Source organism: Caretta caretta, chromosome 14 (genome assembly GCF_965140235.1).
Source record: "Caretta caretta isolate rCarCar2 chromosome 14, rCarCar1.hap1, whole genome shotgun sequence".
NCBI classification, from domain to species: domain Eukaryota; kingdom Metazoa; phylum Chordata; order Testudines; family Cheloniidae; genus Caretta; species Caretta caretta.
The window spans coordinates 48472478-48490015 of NC_134219.1; the positions used below are offsets into that span (position 1 = coordinate 48472478).

General features: G+C 61.9%; 1 protein-coding gene across 1 annotated transcript in view; it reads left to right on the plus strand.

Annotated features, from left to right (window-relative positions):
* LTA (lymphotoxin alpha) overlaps nucleotides 1-641 on the plus strand; it is a 2700-nt gene extending 2059 nt beyond the window's left edge. Inside the window, exon 4 of the mRNA XM_048818266.2 lies at nucleotides 1-641. This exon is cut by the window's left edge and continues 772 nt beyond it. The gene's annotated coding sequence lies outside the window, so the exon portion shown is untranslated.
* The last annotated feature ends 16897 nt before the right edge of the window (nucleotides 642-17538 follow it).

The window sequence follows — 17538 nt, forward strand, 5'->3', positions numbered from 1 at the left end:
AGAATGTTTTGGGTCGGTCAGCTGTACCCCTAAATTATCGGGGTGACCCTTGATTTTAGTTTCTAGGCTGCTCTGCCATGTGGGGGGGACTGTACTAACCCCACCCCCCAGTGGAAGTTTTTGGAGGCGGTCAGGATTAGACACCCCAATTTTATTGGGGTCCCTTTTGATTTAATTAAGTGGTGGAACTGAGATTTGGGGTGTAGGTGAGATTTGGGGGCACTCGCTATTTTCTTGCAGCTGTTCCCCTTCAAAAGTGGGGCCACAGTGTCACTGATTGGGGAAAACTCAGAGATATTTTGGGGGTTCAGAGAATAGACACACCCAAATTATAAGGGTGCCCCCTGCTAGGTGGTCATAATGTCCTCCTGGATTTGCGGGGGGGGGGGGTGTGAATGCAACACCCCACACACATTGTTAAAGAGAGAACTTCTGGGGGTTCAGCTTTTTTGGCCCCCCCATGGTACCCCAAAAATGTGTTTTCATCCAAAGCACCCACTCTTGGAGGTGGGGCAGCACCACTGACAGGAGACCTGCCTGGGAGTTTTCAGGGAGCAGGTGCCCCCCCAAAAGTTACAGGGGTACGCCTCTGGCTTCCTGGGGGTGCACAGACTCTAGGCTCCACTCCCAGCAGAGGGGCTGCGGATCGGGGCGACCCCATGCAGAAATGGGGGACGAGGCTGGGGGGGAGCGAAAGGCAAAGCTATTTATTTAGGGGGATGGGTTGTAATTTATTTATTTATGATGGGGGGGCAGCTGGGGGGGGTGGCCCCGGGTCCCCTCTCGGCCCCCCCACAAATGTATTTATTTATGGCCTATCAATGAATTAAAGCAGGACTTGTGACTGGTCGCCATGGTGTTTTCATGCTCGTTTCTCTGCGCCTGAAGGGTTCAAATGCCCTCCCCCCCCGCTCGCACCCCACAAATAGCGAGGGGCGTTTGGGGGAGATTGGGGGAGGGGCTTGTAAAGAGGGGGTTGGATCTGACTGGCTCAGCTGGGACACACCTCCCAAGTGGGTGGGGCTCCCTAAAGGTAGGACACCCCCCCTAAATGGGAGGGAGGGGCTCCCTGACTGGGACACCCCCCCCCAAAAGGGGGCAGGGCTCCCCTGGGCTGGGACAGCCCCCAGCTCTGACAAGATTAAGGTAATCCTAATGGAGAGTGCTTTAGTTTGGGGGACACACATACCCGGACACCTCGGTTCTCCGCCCTTCCGTGCCTCAGTTTCCCCACCAGTGCAACGACGCCGACCTCCTCAGCAAGGTGCCGAGGGCAGGCATAAGAACATAAGAAGGGCCAGACTGGGTCAGACCAAGGGTCCATCTAGCCCAATGTCCTGTCTGCTGACAGCGGCCAATGCCAGTTGCCCCAGAGGCAATGAACAGAGCAGGGCAGTTTTCGAGGGATCCATCCCCTGTTGCCCATTCCCAGCGTCTGGCAAACAGAGGCCAGGGCCACCATCCCTGCCCATCCTGGCTAATAGCCAGTGATGGACCCCAATCCTCCATGAACCTACCTAGTTCCTTTTTGAACCCTGTTCTAGTCTTGGCCTTCACAACATCCCCTGGCAAGGAGTTCCACAGGTTAACTGTGCATCGGGTGAAGAAATACTTCCTTGTGTTTGTGTTAAACCCGCTGCGGATGGAGTTCGTTGGGTGACCCCTAGCTCCTGGGTGATGAGAGGGGGTAAATAACACCCTCCTCCGCCCCAGCGCCCCCTTGTGGCTGAGCGTGAGCTCTTAGGTGCCCCTTCCCGGCGCTGCCCCCCACCCCCGGGACTCAGGGGGGGATCCCTCTTTGTGACTCCACTCCCCCCCCAGCAGGTCACTGTACCGTACCCCAGTGGCCCACCGGACCCTCTGGTGCCCGGCCCCCTTCCCGTCCCTGCCCAGCTCCAGTGCGTGGGCCCCCCCTCGGCTTCCCAAGCATCCTTCGCCCCCCGGGGCAGCAAGTGACCCCCCCTCAGCTTCCGTAATCCCGGGGGGGATCCCAGGGCTTCCTCCCCCCTCTGGAGCACCCCCCTCGCCCCCCCATCTCCAGGGCCTGAGGGCAGCTCTCCTCCCGCCAGCCCCATCTTTCTGGGCCTCGGGAGCGAATCTCGCCGGGGGGCTCTTTGGAAACCTCCCCGGGGTTTTTACAGCGTTTTCCACTTTCGGTTCCTCGCCGGGGCTGGCTGGACGCTTTCGTCCCGCGCTGTGATCGAGAGCCGAAGCTGCTCCTGGAAGGGCCGGAGACGCCCTGACAATCCTGGGGCGGGGGCCGGCCCTCGGCCCCTTGCCCGGTCGGACCCTCGCCCCAGCTCCCCGAATCTCCCCGGTTTGTCGCCCGAGCGGCCAGCTGCTGTCGCTGCGGCCAACCAGGGCCCCGGCTTCCCGGCTTCCCGGCTCCCGGGCCCTGGTTCTCGTTACCTGGCCCTGGGGCGGGGATCGCGGGGGGGCCCAGCTGACGGTGCGATCTAGGGATTGGCCCACCTGACGCCCGCCCCCCCTGTGACGAAGTGGGACTGTTCTTAATGTTTCCTCTGAATAGTGTGGGGGTGCCTCAGTTTCCCCTAGGCAGTTCTTAAGTATCTAGGGGGTGGAGTGAGGGTGTATGATCATTGCAGAGCCCTAGAGGGCATGTGTGTGCAGGAGTCTGGACACAGAGAATGGCCGACACCCTGTTTCCTGGCCACTGATGGCCTGGGCCCTTCCCCCCTGCAAGGTGAGAGCTGAAGGGTTGGAGAACAAAGGAATCAGGTGACCACCTGGCCCGGGAAAGGGACAAAGCCCAGAGCAGGGGGGCTGGGGAGAGTTTCAGTTTGGGGCTGGCTGGGACATGGAGTGAAGGGCAGACGTGGTTGTCTGGCTCACTACCCCCCAAAATGGACCCAGCTGAGGGGTCCCGTTCTCTGCACCTGCAAGCTCTGTGTTAGACCATGTCCCTGTCGTCTAATAAACCTTCTGTTTTACTGGCTGGCTGAGAGTCACGTCTGACTGCGAAGTTGGGGTGCAGGACCCTCTGGCTTCCCCAGGAGCCCCGCCTGAGCGGACTCGCTGGGGGGAAGCGCACGGAGGGGCAGAGGATGCTGAATGCTCCGAGGTCAGACCCAGGAAGGTGGAAGCTGAGTGAGCTGCGTGTCCTGAAGACAGGCTGCTCACAGAAAGGCGACTGCCCCAGAGTCCTGACTGGCTTCATGGGGAGCAGTTCCAGAGCATCGCCCGGGGACTCCGTGACACCCCCGCAGCCGGAGCACCCGTGGGGGGCGCTGGCCCGCGAGCGGCTGCAAACCCAGCCCCGGGACCCAGCGGGTGTCGACCCCCCAGGTTTCCTCCCCCCCCCCAGGCTCCACACCACCCAGGCCTCTGCTCGTGGGACCCGCCGGGTTGCGGGGGGCGGGGGGGTCACCTCGGCGCCCGGCCCCAGCCAGGTGGCTCAGGTGGGGAGCAGCTGAACAGATAGAGGGGGAGGAGTGCGGGGTTGAGGGAGGGAGGGAGGGACGGCGGGACCCTGGGGTGAGGGAGGGAAGGAGGGATGGAGGAGTGTGGGGCTGAGTGGATGGAGGGAGGGATGAACGGCGGGACAGCGGGGTGAAGGATGGAGGGATGGAGGGAGGGAGGGAGGGATGGCAGGATGCCGGGGGGAAGGATGGACGGATGGAAGGAGGGATGGAGGAGTGTGGGGCGAGTGGATGGAGGGAGGGAGGGACGGCAGGACGCTGGGGGGGAGGGATGGACGGATGGATGGAGGGAGGGATGGAAGGAGGGATGGAGGAGTGTGGGGTGAGTTAATGGAGGGAGGGAGGGAGGGACGGCAGGACACCGGGGGGAGGGATGGACGGATGGATGGATGGATGGACGGATGGAAGGAGGGATGGAGGAGTGTGGGGTGAGTGGACAGAGGGAGGGATGGCAGGACGCCAGGAGGAGGGATGGATGGATGGATGGAGGGATGGAGGAGTGTGGGGTGAGTGGATGGAGGGAGGGAGGGATGGCAGGATGCCGGGGGGAAGGATGGATGGACGGAGGGAAGGAGGGAAGGAGGGATGGAGGAGTGTGGGGTGAGTGGACAGAGGGAAGGACGGCAGGACGCCAGGGGGAGGGAGGGATGGATGGAGGGATGGAGGGAAGGAGGGATGGAGGAGTGTGGGGTGAGTGGACAGAGGGAAGGACGGCAGGACGCCAGGGGGAGGGAGGGATGGATGGAGGGATGGAGGGAAGGAGGGATGGAGGAGTGTGGGGTGAGTGGATGGAGGGAGGGAGGGACGGCGGGACACCAGGGTGAGGGATGGATGGATGGATGGATGGATGGATGAGTATGGGGCGAGTGGATGGAGGGAGGGAGGGACGGCAGGACGCCGGGGGGGAGGGATGGATGGATGGATGGACGGATGGATGGAAGGAGGGATGGAGGAGTGTGGGGGCGAGTGGATGGAGGGAGGGAGGGAGGGATGGCAGGATGCCGGGGGGAAGGATGGATGGATGGATGGATGGAAGGAGGGATGGAGGAGTGTGGGGCGAGTGGATGGAGGGAGGGAGGGACGGCAGGACGCCGGCGGGGAGGGATGGACGGATGGATGGATGGAGGGATGGAAGGAGGGATGGAGGAGTTGTCACGGAGTCCCTGGGCGATGCTCTGGAACTGCTCCCCATGAAGCCAGTCAGGACTCTGGGGCAGTCGCCTTTCTGTGAGCAGCCTGTCTTCAGGACACACAGCTCACACAGCTTCCACCTTCCTGGGTCTGACCTCGGAGCATTCAGCATCCTCTGCCCCTCCGTGCGCTTCCCCCAGCGAGTCCGCTCAGGCGGGGCTCCTGGGGGGAGCCAGAGGGTCCTGCACCCCAACTTCGCAGTCAGACGTGACTCTCAGCCAGCCAGTAAAACAGAAGGTTTATTAGACGACAGGAACATGGTCTAAAACAGAGCTTGCAGGTGCAGAGAACGGGACCCCTCAGCTGGGTCCATTCTGGGGGGCAGTGAGCCAGACAACCACGTCTGCACTTCACTCCATGTCCCAGCCAGCCCCAAACTGAAAACTCCCTCCAGCCCCTCCTCCTCTGGGCTTTGTTCCTTTCCCCGGCCAGGTGGTCACCTGATTCCTTTGTTCTCCAACCCTTCAGCTCTCACCTTGCAGGGGGGGAAGGGCCCAGGCCATCAGTTGCCAGGAAACAGGGTGTCGGCCATTCTCTGTGTCCAGACCCCTGCACACACCTGCCCTCTAGGGCTCTGCAATGATCATACACCCTCACCCCACCCCCTAGATACTTAAGAACTGCCTAGGGGAAACTGAGGCACCCCCACACTATTCAGAGGAAACATTAAGAACAGTCCCACTTCGTCACATCTCTCCCCCCTTCGAGATCGAACTGAGCGGGGTCACTTTAGCCGGTGACCTGGGGAAGTTCGAAGCCACCAACGTTCCCATGGATGCCCCAGCATCTCTCCCATTCCTTGGTAGGAGTTACACCAGGCCCTTCCAGTTTCACGCCCTCCCTTAGGTCAGGGGTGGTCGATAGCACTCGCAGGCCGCATGTGGGAAGGTTTATGCAGCCCATGCCCTTTGGCCACCCCAAGAATGTCTCCCCATTGACCATCACCTTCTGATCCCACTGGAGGTCCGAGGGGCCTGGCCCCAGGACACTCCACACAGACATATAGGTTGGGGTCAGGAGTGGGAGCCTGTCCACATCCCCAACCATCTGGCCGACGGAGTCTATGGCGTTGGGACCCAGCAAGGGAGCTAGACACCGGGGCTTTTCCGCAGGGTCCCCCTGGTTCAAATCGCCAGCCTGCTCAAAGGCAGTGAGGTGGGCATCCAAACCCCCCCCCTTAACCAGGGGCAGCAATTTAGTCTCGAGGTTCCCTGCGGAACTGGCACCCCGGGGTCTATCCCCACTCACCCCGGGGAGGTCCCCTAGGCCTCTCCACCCCACCACCGCCAGTTCATCCTGCTGCTGCTTCTGCAGCTCTTTCTCGGGCTCTCGCTGTCTCCCACGGTCCTCTTGCTCTCTCAGACTCAGCTCCAATCCCGTCCGTCTCGATCCCCCGATGGGGAACTGTGACGAAGTGACTCAGCAGGGAGGGGGGAGTGTTGACCTGGGAATGTGCCCTGGGGATGGGAGACCTGAGAGCCTGTCACCTGAGCCAGGAGGGGGAGGGGGAGGTGACACCTCTGCCCAGGAATGTGAACAGAGGCTGCAGGAGGGAACCTGCTGGGTGGGGTTAGTTGGCAGTTTGGGAGGCTGGGGAGAGGAACACAGGGAACCCCAGGGCTGGGGTCTAAGCTCCCTGCTCCCCCAGAAGGACGTGATTGAGGGGTCCTGGTTTTACCCACAAGCTCTGTTGTGGACTGTGTTCCTGTTGTCCAATAAACCTTCTGTTTTACTGGCTGGCTGAGAGTCTCAGTGGATCCCAGGAAGAGGGGTGCAGGGCCTGGACTCCCCCACACTCCGCGACAACTGGTGGCAGCGGTGGGATGTACTGCACCCCGTGAACGGCGCTTCCTGCAGTAAGTGACTGGGGAACAGTAAAACGAAGGGGAATTGACGGGGACCAGGCGTGCTGAAGATTCAGAGTGAGACGGTTTCGGGGGGTGGCTCACCCCTGGGAATGTGTGACCAGAGAGAAAGACTTTTGCAGTAACAGGGTCCCCCGGGGGATTGCAGCGAGCGGTCCCAGGGGCGGAGGAGTCTGCAGCTCGACCCTGGCAAAGAGGTGGTGACCTCAAGAAGGATTGGCACACTAAGGGCTTTTCCTGGAAACCGTGGGAAGCTGCCCGGCCTGCGAGTGGCCAGCAGGGAGATGTACGCTAAACGCCTTAAGAGTGACCTGGTGGAGCTGTGCAGGCAGAGGGGGCTGCGCATTGGGAGGTCCACCAAGGAACAACTGATTGCCCAGTTGGAGGAGAGGGATCGCTTGGAGGACCCGATCCCTGTCCCTGAGGGGAGCCACCCGGCAGACGCAGCGTGGGCCCCGGGGCCTGACCGGGCTGGGAGGGGTCAGACTGCTGCCGAGGACATCCCGAGACCCTTCCTACCTATGCCTGGGGGAGGGGTTGGGGGAAGCCCAGCGAATACCGAGGGCACCCTGACCCCAGCACCCAGCAGGGGATCCTCCCGGCGGAGCTCCCCATCCCTGGAGCGGAGGCGGCTGGAATGGGAGAGGGAGATGAAAATGAGGGAGCTGGAGGATCATGAAAAACAACGTCAACATGAGGAGAAACAACGTCAACATGAGCAGGAGGAGAAGGAGAAACAACGTCAACATGAGCAGGAGGAGAAGGAGAGGGAGCGTCAGGAGAAGGAGAGGGAGCGTCAGGAGAAGGAGAGGGAACGTCAGGAGAAGGAGAAACAAAGACAGCATGAACTGGAGCTGGCCAGGCTGAAGAGCAGTGGGGCCCCGGCTGTGGTGAATGAGGGGGGACCCAAGACTGCAAGGAACTTTGATAAGTGCTTCCTGGCCCAGCGTAAGGAGGGGGAGGACATAGATAGCTTCCTGACGGCCTTTGAGAATGCCTGTGAGCTGCACAGGGTTGACCCTGCAGACAGGCTCCAGTTTCTCACCCCCTTACTGGACCCCAAAGCCGTGGAGGTGTACAGCCGGATGACAGGGCCGGAGGCAGGGGACTATGAACTGTTCAAACAGGCCCTGCTCCGTGAGTTTGGGCTGACCCCCGAGATGTACCGGAGAAGGTTCCGGAGTCAGCGTAAAACGCCTGAGGTCACCTACCTACAACTGGCCAACCGGATGCAGGGGTATGCCCGCAAGTGGACAGCGGGGGCCCGAGCTAAAGAGGACCTGCTTGACCTAATCGTACTGGAGCAACTGTATGAACAGTGCCCTTCCGACCTGAGGCTGTGGTTGGTGGACAAAAAGCTCGAGAACCCCCAGCACGCAGGGCAGCTGGCCGACGAGTTTGTGAACAGTCGGTCAGGGGGTAGCCGGGAGGAGTCCCAAAAGAACAGGCCCCCCCCGATGCAGAGAGAGAGTCACCAGGGGGCCTCCCAGCGGGGAAATAGGGAGAACCCCCTCCCAAGGGGAACGCCTGGCGTCGGGCCCCTCCGACCCGCTCGAGGGGACCAACGTGACCTGAGCTGCTATCACTGTGGCCAGAGAGGCCACATACGGTCCCAGTGCCCTGGGCTCAGGGACAAACTGAGCAGACCCAACCTACCCAGGGTTAATTGGGTAGGGACCCAGCTGGACGAGGGGCAGACGACCCAGGAAAGGGGGCCTACCAGTTTACCACCTGCTCAGGAGGGAAGAGTGCCCCAGGCCAGCTCCACCAGAGGGCTGGAGGCTCTGGACTCAGGGCGCTCAGTTTACAGGGTGGGCGCGGGGCTGTCCCTCCGGAGAGAGTGCCTTGTTCCCCTGGAGGTGGATGGGAGGAAGGTCAATGGATACTGGGATACGGGCGCGGAGGTGACGCTGGCCCGGCCCGAGGTGGTGGCCCCAGATCGGGTGGTGCCCAACACCTACCTGACCCTGACAGGGGTGGGCGGGACCCCATTTAAGGTGCCCGTGGCAAGGGTACACCTGAAATGGGGGGCCAAGGAGGGCCCCAAGGATGTGGGGGTACACCACCATTTGCCCACTGAAGTTTTGATGGGGGGAGACCTAGAGGACTGGCCAAGCAAGCCCCAGACCGCCCTGGTTGTGACCCGTAGCCAGAGCCGGCGAGGGCCACTGCTCCCTGACCTCGGGGAGGGTACCGCACCGGAGGCGCAGGACCCTACCCTGGTGGGAAGGGAGGGCCGAGGGGCACGGCTCAGAGAGGCTGAGGCCTCAGACCTGGCCACTGAGGGGGAACCGGTCCCCATCCCTTCCCCAGCTGCTGAGTTCCAGGCCGAGTTGAGGAAAGATCCCTCCTTGCGCAAGCTCAGGGACCTGGCCGACCTCAGTGTGGTACGGACCATGAGGAGAGGCTGCCAGGAGAGGTTCCTGTGGGAGAAGGGGTTCCTATACCGAGAATGGGCTCCCACAAGGGAAGTGGAGTCCTGTGGGATCAGGAGGCAGCTGGTGGTCCCCCAGAAGTATCGCCGCAAGCTCCTGTCCCTGGCCCATGACATCCCCCTCGCAGGGCACCAGGGAATCCGGCGCACCCGGCAGAGGTTGCTACAGAACTTTTACTGGCCCGGGGTCTTTACCACGGTCCGGCAGTATTGCCGATCCTGTGACCCCTGTCAGAGGGTGGGGAAGGCCCGGGACAAGGGGAAAGCAGCTTTGAGACCTTTGCCCATCATAGAGGAGCCTTTCCAGAAGGTGGCCATGGACATCGTGGGACCTCTCAGCAGGACGACCCGGTCGGGGAAGAAATACATTCTGGTGGTGGTAGATTTTGCCACCCGCTACCCCGAGGCAGTGCCCTTAGCTTCCATTGAAGCAGACACCGTGGCCGATGCGCTCCTGACCATTTTCAGCCGAGTGGGGTTCCCCAAGGAAGTCTTGACAGACCAAGGCTCCAACTTCATGTCGGCCCTGCTCCGGTGCTTGTGGGAGAAATGTGGGGTCCGGCACGACTGGGCCTCAGCTTATCACCCCCAGTCCAACGGGCTGGTGGAGAGGTTTAACGGGACGCTAAAGATGATGCTGAAAACCTTTATGAACCAGCACCCGCAGGATTGGGACAAGTACTTACCTCACCTGCTGTTCGCGTACAGGGAGGTGCCCCAGGAGTCTACCGGATTTTCGCCTTTCGAACTGTTATATGGAAGGAGGGTGAGGGGCCCCCTGGACCTGATGAGAGACGAGTGGGAGGGGAAGGCCACTCCCGATGGAGAGTCAGTGGTGGAGTATGTCCTGATCTTCCGAGAGAGACTGGCTGAACTCATGGGCCTGGCCAGGGAGAATCTGGCCAGAGCCCAGAAGAAGCAGAAGGTCTGGTATGACCGCACGGCAAGGGCCCGTGCCTACGCCACCGGGGATCCGGTGATGGTTCTCATCCCTGTGAGAAAGAACAAACTACAGGCCGCCTGGGAGGGCCCTTTCAAGGTCGTCAAGCAGCTCAATGAGGTAAACTATGTGGTGGAGCTGTCGAACCGGGCGCACCACCGCCGGGTGTACCATGTGAATATGATGAAGCCATATTATGCCAGGGGGAATGTGGTGTTGGCCGTGTGTGGACAGTGGGAAGAGCAGGGAGATGACCCTTTAGTAGATCTATTCCCTGGGACCAGAGCTGGTTCCCCCCTGGAAACAATCCCCCTCTCGGATCAGCTAACCCCTGCCCAGCAAGCTGAGGTCAGGGGGGTGCTGCATCCGTACCGACAGCTGTTTTCCAACCAGCCTGGACGCACTAATCTGACTGTCCACCGGGTGCAGACAGGGTCGCACCCGCCGATAAGATGCTCCCCCTTCCGAGTCACAGGGAAAACTGCTCAGGACCTGGAAAGAGAGGTCCGGGACATGCTGGCTTTGGGGGTGATCCAGCCATCGGCCAGCCCTTGGGCCTCGCCGGTGGTGCTGGTCCCCAAAAAGGACGGGTCGGTCCGGTTCTGCGTGGACTATCGGAAGCTCAATGCCATCACTGTATCTGATGCCTACCCCATGCCCAGGCCGGACGAGCTCCTAGACAAACTGGGAGGAGCTCGGTACCTCACCACCATGGACCTTACAAAGGGCTACTGGCAAGTGCCGCTGGATGCAGATGCCCGACTGAAATCGGCCTTTATCACCCCTCTGGGGCTCTATGAGTTCCTGACCCTGCCTTTCGGCCTCAAGGGAGCGCCGGCCACCTTCCAGCGCCTGGTGGACCAGCTCCTGAGGGGGATGGAGAGTTTTGCCGTGGCGTATATTGATGACATCTGTGTCTTTAGCCAGACCTGGGAGGACCACGTGTCCCAGGTTAGACAAGTGCTGGACCGACTCCAGGGGGCTGGGCTGACTGTAAAAGCGGAGAAGTGCAAGGTGGGGATGGCGGAAGTGTCTTACCTGGGCCATCGGGTGGGGAGCGGCCGCCTAAAGCCGGAACCAGCCAAGGTGGAGGTGATCAGAGACTGGCCCGCTCCCCACACCAAAAAGCAGGTCCAAGCCTTTATTGGGATGGCAGGATACTACCGAAGATTTGTGCCCCACTTTAGCGCCATAGCCACCCCCATCACGGAGCTATGCAAGAAGGGGAAGCCAGACAAGGTGGTCTGGACCGAGCAGTGCCAGGTGGCTTTCCGGGCGCTGAAGGAGGCTCTGGTCAGTGGCCCAGTTCTGGCGAACCCGGACTTTGACAAGGCCTTTGTGGTGTTCACCGACGCCTCCGACACGGGACTGGGGGCGGTGTTAATGCAGGAGGATGAAAAGGGGGAGAGACACCCCATCGTGTACCTGAGCAAGAAGTTGCTACCCCGGGAGCAACACTACGCGGCCATCGAGAAGGAGTGCCTGGCCATGGTGTGGGCCCTCAAGAAACTAGAGCCCTATCTCTTCGGGCGGCACTTCACCGTCTACACCGACCACTCTCCCCTGACCTGGCTGCACCAGATGAAAGGAGCCAACGCGAAACTCCTGAGATGGAGCCTGCTCCTGCAGGATTACGACATGGACGTGGTCCACGTGAAGGGAAGTGCCAACCTGATAGCGGATGCGCTGTCCCGGAGAGGGGGCCCCGAACTTCCCCAGGTCACTGGTCACAGTGACCCCGCTCAGTTCAGTCTCGAAGGGGGGAGAGATGTGACGAAGTGACTCAGCAGGGAGGGGGGAGTGTTGACCTGGGAATGTGCCCTGGGGATGGGAGACCTGAGAGCCTGTCACCTGAGCCAGGAGGGGGAGGGGGAGGTAACACCTCTGCCCAGGAATGTGAACAGAGGCTGCAGCAGGGAACCTGCTGGGTGGGGTTAGTTGGCAGTTTGGGAGGCTGGGGAGAGGAACACAGGGAACCCCAGGGCTGGGGTCTAAGCTCCCTGCTCCCCCAGAAGGACGTGATTGAGGGGTCCTGGTTGTACCCACAAGCTCTGTTGTGGACTGTGTTCCTGTTGTCCAATAAACCTTCTGTTTTACTGGCTGGCTGAGAGTCTCAGTGGATCCCAGGAAGAGGGGTGCAGGGCCTGGACTCCCCCACACTCCGCGACAGGAACCCGATCGTGAAGACCCCCGTCTGGTCGGGGACAGGAGTCTTGGCGATGCCTGGCTCCCGCTCCAGCTGCTCCCAGATCCTGCTATAGCCCCAGTTGGGGTCAGGAATCTGTTCCTTAGAGCGGTCATCCTCCTCCAGCTGCACGATTAACTCTGCTTTGGTGAACTTTCCAACGCTCAACCCTCTCTTTTTGCACAGGGTTACAATGTCCTTCTTAAGGAGACAGTGACAGGCCGTCACTCCGCTCTTCCCAAGTTGTTGTGGACTCACAGGCCCGTGTGTTCTCAGCTCCCCACGGTTTCCAGGGAGAACCCCTAGTGTGCCAGCCCTTCTCGAGGTCACCACCTCTTTGCCAGGGTCGAGCTGCAGACTCCTCCGCCCCTGAGACTGCTCACTGCAGTCCCCAGGGGGACCCCATTACTGCACAGTCCTTCTCGCTGGTCACACACTCCGAGGGGTTAACCGCCCCCCGAAACCGCTCCTTTCTGAGCCTTCAGCAGGCCTGGTCCTCGGCAATCCCCCTTCGTGTTACTGCTCCCCAGTCACTTACTGCAGGAAGCGCCATCCACGGGGTGCAGTACATCCCACCGCTGCCACCAGTTGTCACGGAGTCCCTGGGCGATGCTCTGGAACTGCTCCCCATGAAGCCAGTCAGGACTCTGGGGCAGTCGCCTTTCTGTGAGCAGCCTGTCTTCAGGACACGCAGCTCACACAGCTTCCACCTTCCTGGGTCTGACCTCGGAGCATTCAGCATCCTCTGCCCCTCCGTGCGCTTCCCACCGCGAGTCCGCTCAGGCGGGGCTCCTGGGGAAGCCAGAGGGTCCTGCACCCCAACTTCGCAGTCAGACGTGACTCTCAGCCAGCCAGTAAAACAGAAGGTTTATTAGACGACAGGAACATGGTCTAAAACAGAGCTTGCAGGTGCAGAGAACGGGACCCCTCAGCTGGGTCCATTCTGGGGGGCAGTGAGCCAGACAACCCCGTCTGCACTTCACTCCATGTCCCAGCCAGCCCCAAACTGAAACCCCCTCCAGTCCCTCCTCCTCTGGGCTTTGTTCCTTTCCCGGGCCAGGTGGTCACCTGATTCCTTTGTTCTCCAACCCTTCAGCTCTCACCTTGCAGGGGGGGAAGGGCCCAGGCCATCAGTTGCCAGGAAACAGGGTGTCGGCCATTCTCTGTGTCCAGACCCCTGCACACACCTGCCCTCTAGGGCTCTGCAATGATCATACACCCTTACCCCACCCCCTAGATACTTAAGAACTGCCTAGGGGAAACCGAGGCACCCCCACACTATTCAGAGGAAACATTAAGAACAGTCCCACTTCGTCACAGGAGTGTGGGGGCGAGTGGATGGAGGGAGGGAGGGAGGGATGGCAGGATGCCGGGGGGAAGGATGGATGGATGGACGGATGGAAGGAGGGATGGAAGGAGGGATGGAGGGGTGTGGGGGCGAGTGGATGGAGGGAGGGAGGGAGGGAGGGATGGCAGGATGCCGGGGGGAAGGATGGACAGATGGAAGGAGGGATGGAGGAGTGTGGGGTGAGTGGATGGAGGGAGGGAGGGATGGCGGGACACCAGGGTGAGGGATGGATGGATGGACGGATGGAAGGAGGGATGGAGGAGTGTGGGGTGAGTGGACAGAGGGAAGGACGGCAGGACGCCAGGGGGAGGGATGGATGGACGGATGGACGGATGGAAGGAGGGATGGAGGAGTGTGGGGTGAGTGGACAGAGGGAAGGACGGCAGGACGCCAGGGGGAGGGATGGATGGATGGAGGGATGGATGGACGGATGGAAGGAGGGATGGAGGAGTGTGGGGTGAGTGGACAGAGGGAAGGATGGCAGGACGCCAGGGGGAGGGAGGGATGGATGGATGGATGGAGGGAGGGAGGGAGGGATGGAGGGAAGGAGGGATGGAGGAGTGTGGGCTAAGTGGACAGAGGGAAGGACGGCAGGACGCCAGGGGGAGGGAGGGATGGATGGATGGATGGAGGGATGGAGGGAAGGAGGGATGGAGGAGTGTGGGGTGAGTGGATGGAGGGAGGGAGGGACGGCGGGACACCAGGGTGAGGGATGGATGGATGGATGGATGGATGGATGAGTATGGGGCGAGTGGATGGAGGGAGGGAGGGACGGCAAGACGCCGGGGGGGAGGGATGGACGGATGGATGGACGGATGGATGGAAGGAGGGATGGAGGAGTGTGGGGGCGAGTGGATGGAGGGAGGGAGGGAGGGATGGCAGGATGCCGGGGGGAAGGATGGACGGATGGAAGGAGGGATGGAGGAGTGTGGGGCGAGTGGATGGAGGGAGGGAGGGACGGCGGGACGCCGGGGTGAGGGAAGGAGGGAAGGAGGGAAGGAGGGAAGGAGGGAAGGAGGGATGTATAGATAACTCCACAGCTAGAAGAGGGGCGTGGCGGTGGCTAGCGCTGTCTGTCTGTCCGTCTGACGGGGTGGGGGGCAGGGGCGCCGTGGGGCCGGCATCCCCGGGGCAAAGACAGGCACCCCGGGAACCCCGGAGCTGAGTCCTGCCGTTCCCAAGGGCCGCCAGCAGGGGGCAGATCAGACTCAGCTTTGGCAGAGCGACCGACCGAGCCAGCCGGGAGATGGGCCGAGCCCCGGGCCCGGTTCCAGGCCGGCTCCTCTCTGCCCTCGACCCCATTGCAAGGGGGTCGCTGCCCTCTGGGGGACGCCGGCTCCCACCCGGCCCCAGGGCGGGGACTGGCTGGCTCCAGGGGGCTGGGAATGGGACATGGGGTCGCTGCCGTCTGGGGGCGCCGGCTCCCACCTGGCCTCAGGGCGGGGACTGGCTGGCTCCGGGGGGCTGGGAATGGGACATGGGGTCGCTGCCGTCTGGGGGGCGCCGGCTCCCACCCGGGCCCAGGGCGGGGACTGGCTGGCTCCGGGGGGCTGGGAATGGGACATGGGGTCGCTGCCGTCTGGGGGGCGCCGGCTCCCACCCGGGCCCAGGGCGGGGACTGGCTGGCTCCAGGGGGCTGGGAATGGGACATGGGGTCGCTGCCGTCTGGGGGCGCCGGCTCCCACCTGGCCTCAGGGCGGGGACTGGCTGGCTCCGGGGGGCTGGGAATGGGACATGGGGTCGCTGCCGTCTGGGGGGCGCCGGCTCCCACCCGGGCCCAGGGCGGGGACTGGCTGGCTCCGGGGGGCTGGGAATGGGACATGGGGTCGCTGCCGTCTGGGGGGCGCCGGCTCCCACCCGGGCCCAGGGCGGGGACTGGCTGGCTCCGGGGGGCTGGGAATGGGACATGGGGTCGCTGCCGTCTGGGGGCGCCGGCTCCCACCCGGGCCCAGGGCGGGGACTGGCTGGCTCCGGGGGGCTGGGAATGGGACATGGGGTCGCTGCCGTCTGGGGGCGCCGGCTCCCACCCGGGCCCGGGACGAGGCAGAACGAAAACCGAATCCCATCTCAAAAGGCTGTTTTGAGAAGCGAAAGCAGAAGAAAGTAGCTGAAAAGTCCAAGTGGGACTCTTGCTTCACGAGGCCTCAACTTTCAGGCTCCTGGATTTTCCCGTGTGGTGGGAGGCTGGGGTGGGGGGGACGGGGCCTTGGGAGACGGCCCTCCCCAAACCTGGTCCCCCCACTCCCATCGCTACCAGCTCTCTGCTCTCCGGATCCCACCGCTGCCCCCCAGCTTCTGACTATGTCTCAGCTTGTTCGCCCACAGGCTCTGCCTGTAGCTGGATCACTTGGGGGACCAGGGTCGGGGCATCTATACCCCAAACTCTCCTCCCACCCTACGCTCACCCCCCGCAAGTCTGACCCCCTCACTACCCAGCTGTTACATTTGGGGGGCCCTCCATCCCACCATCAGGTCCCCTGAACCCCACTTTGAGGCCCGGCATGCCCCATGGCCCCTTAGACTGGCCACCCCCCAGCCCTGCTGATTTGGGGGTGCTCTCCCCCATCCCTGATCACACACACCCCAAAACATTTGCTGGCACTAAAATTTAAGCCCCCAAAAATGACCCCCCGGCTTGGGGTGGGGCTCAGTGGAGTGACGTAGGCACAGCCCCTAGTCCCTAGCGGTTTTGGGGTTGTCTGGCATTGTCCCACCCCCACCTGACAGCCCCCCACCCCCAACGTTTGCTGGCACTAAGATCTGAGCTTCCTAAAGTCTCCCAGGGGAGGGCGAGGCGGTGAGACGCCCGCCCCAAGGCGTTTCTACTTGCCCACCCGTGTCAGGGGGTTTAGGGGTCCCCCACTCTAGAGCCCCCCACATGTGCCAGCATCGAGGGCCAGCCCCCCGGGATAACCCTGTGGGGAGACCCTGGCTCCCTGAGGGGCATGTGGCCCTTAAAAGGGGGCGGGGGGTGGATCCATCCACTCTGATCTCTAGAGTTTGAGGCGGGGTGTCTGGTGGGTTCCCCCCAAGCTGATCAGCCCCAGATTTATCACAGGTACACAACCTCACACACACACACAACTAGACACACAGACCCACGCACCATTACACAACGGCACACACACAACCAGACGCTCACAGAGTTCCATGCACAACTACACAAGTACACACAGACCCACACACAACTGGACACTCACGCAGAGACCCACACACAACCACACACACACAGAGACCCACACACCACTACACAACGGCACACGCAGAGACCCACGCACAACCACACACACACAGAGACCTACACAATGGCACACGCAGAGACCCACGCACAACCACACACACACACAGAGACCCACACACCACTACACAACGGCACACGCAGTGACCCACGCACAACCACACACACGCGGAGACCCACACACCACTACACAACTGCACACGCAGAGACCCACGCACAACCACACACACACCCACACACCACTACACAACGGCACATGCAGTGACCCACGCACAACCACACACACGCAGAGACCCACACACCACTACACAACGGCACACGCAGTGACCCACGCACAACCACACACACACACAGAGACCCACACACCACTACACAACGGCACACGCAGAGACCCACGCACAACCACACACACACACAGACCCACACACCACTACACAACGGCACACGCAGAGACCCACGCACAACCACACACACACAGAGACCCACACACCACTACACAACGGCACACGCAGAGACCCACGCACAATCACACACACACAGAGACCCACACACCACTACACAACGGCACACGCAGTGACCCACGCACAACCACACACACACACACAGACCCACACACCACTACACAACGGCACACGCAGAGACCCACGCACAACCACACACACACAGAGACCCACACACCACTACACAACGGCACACGCAGAGACCCACGCACAACCACACACACACACAGAGACCCACACACCACTACACAACGGCACACGCAGAGACCCACGCACAACCACACACACACACAGAGACCCACACACCACTACACAACGGCACACGCAGAGACCCACGCACAACCACACACACACACAGAGACCCACACACCACTACACAACGGCACACGCAGTGACC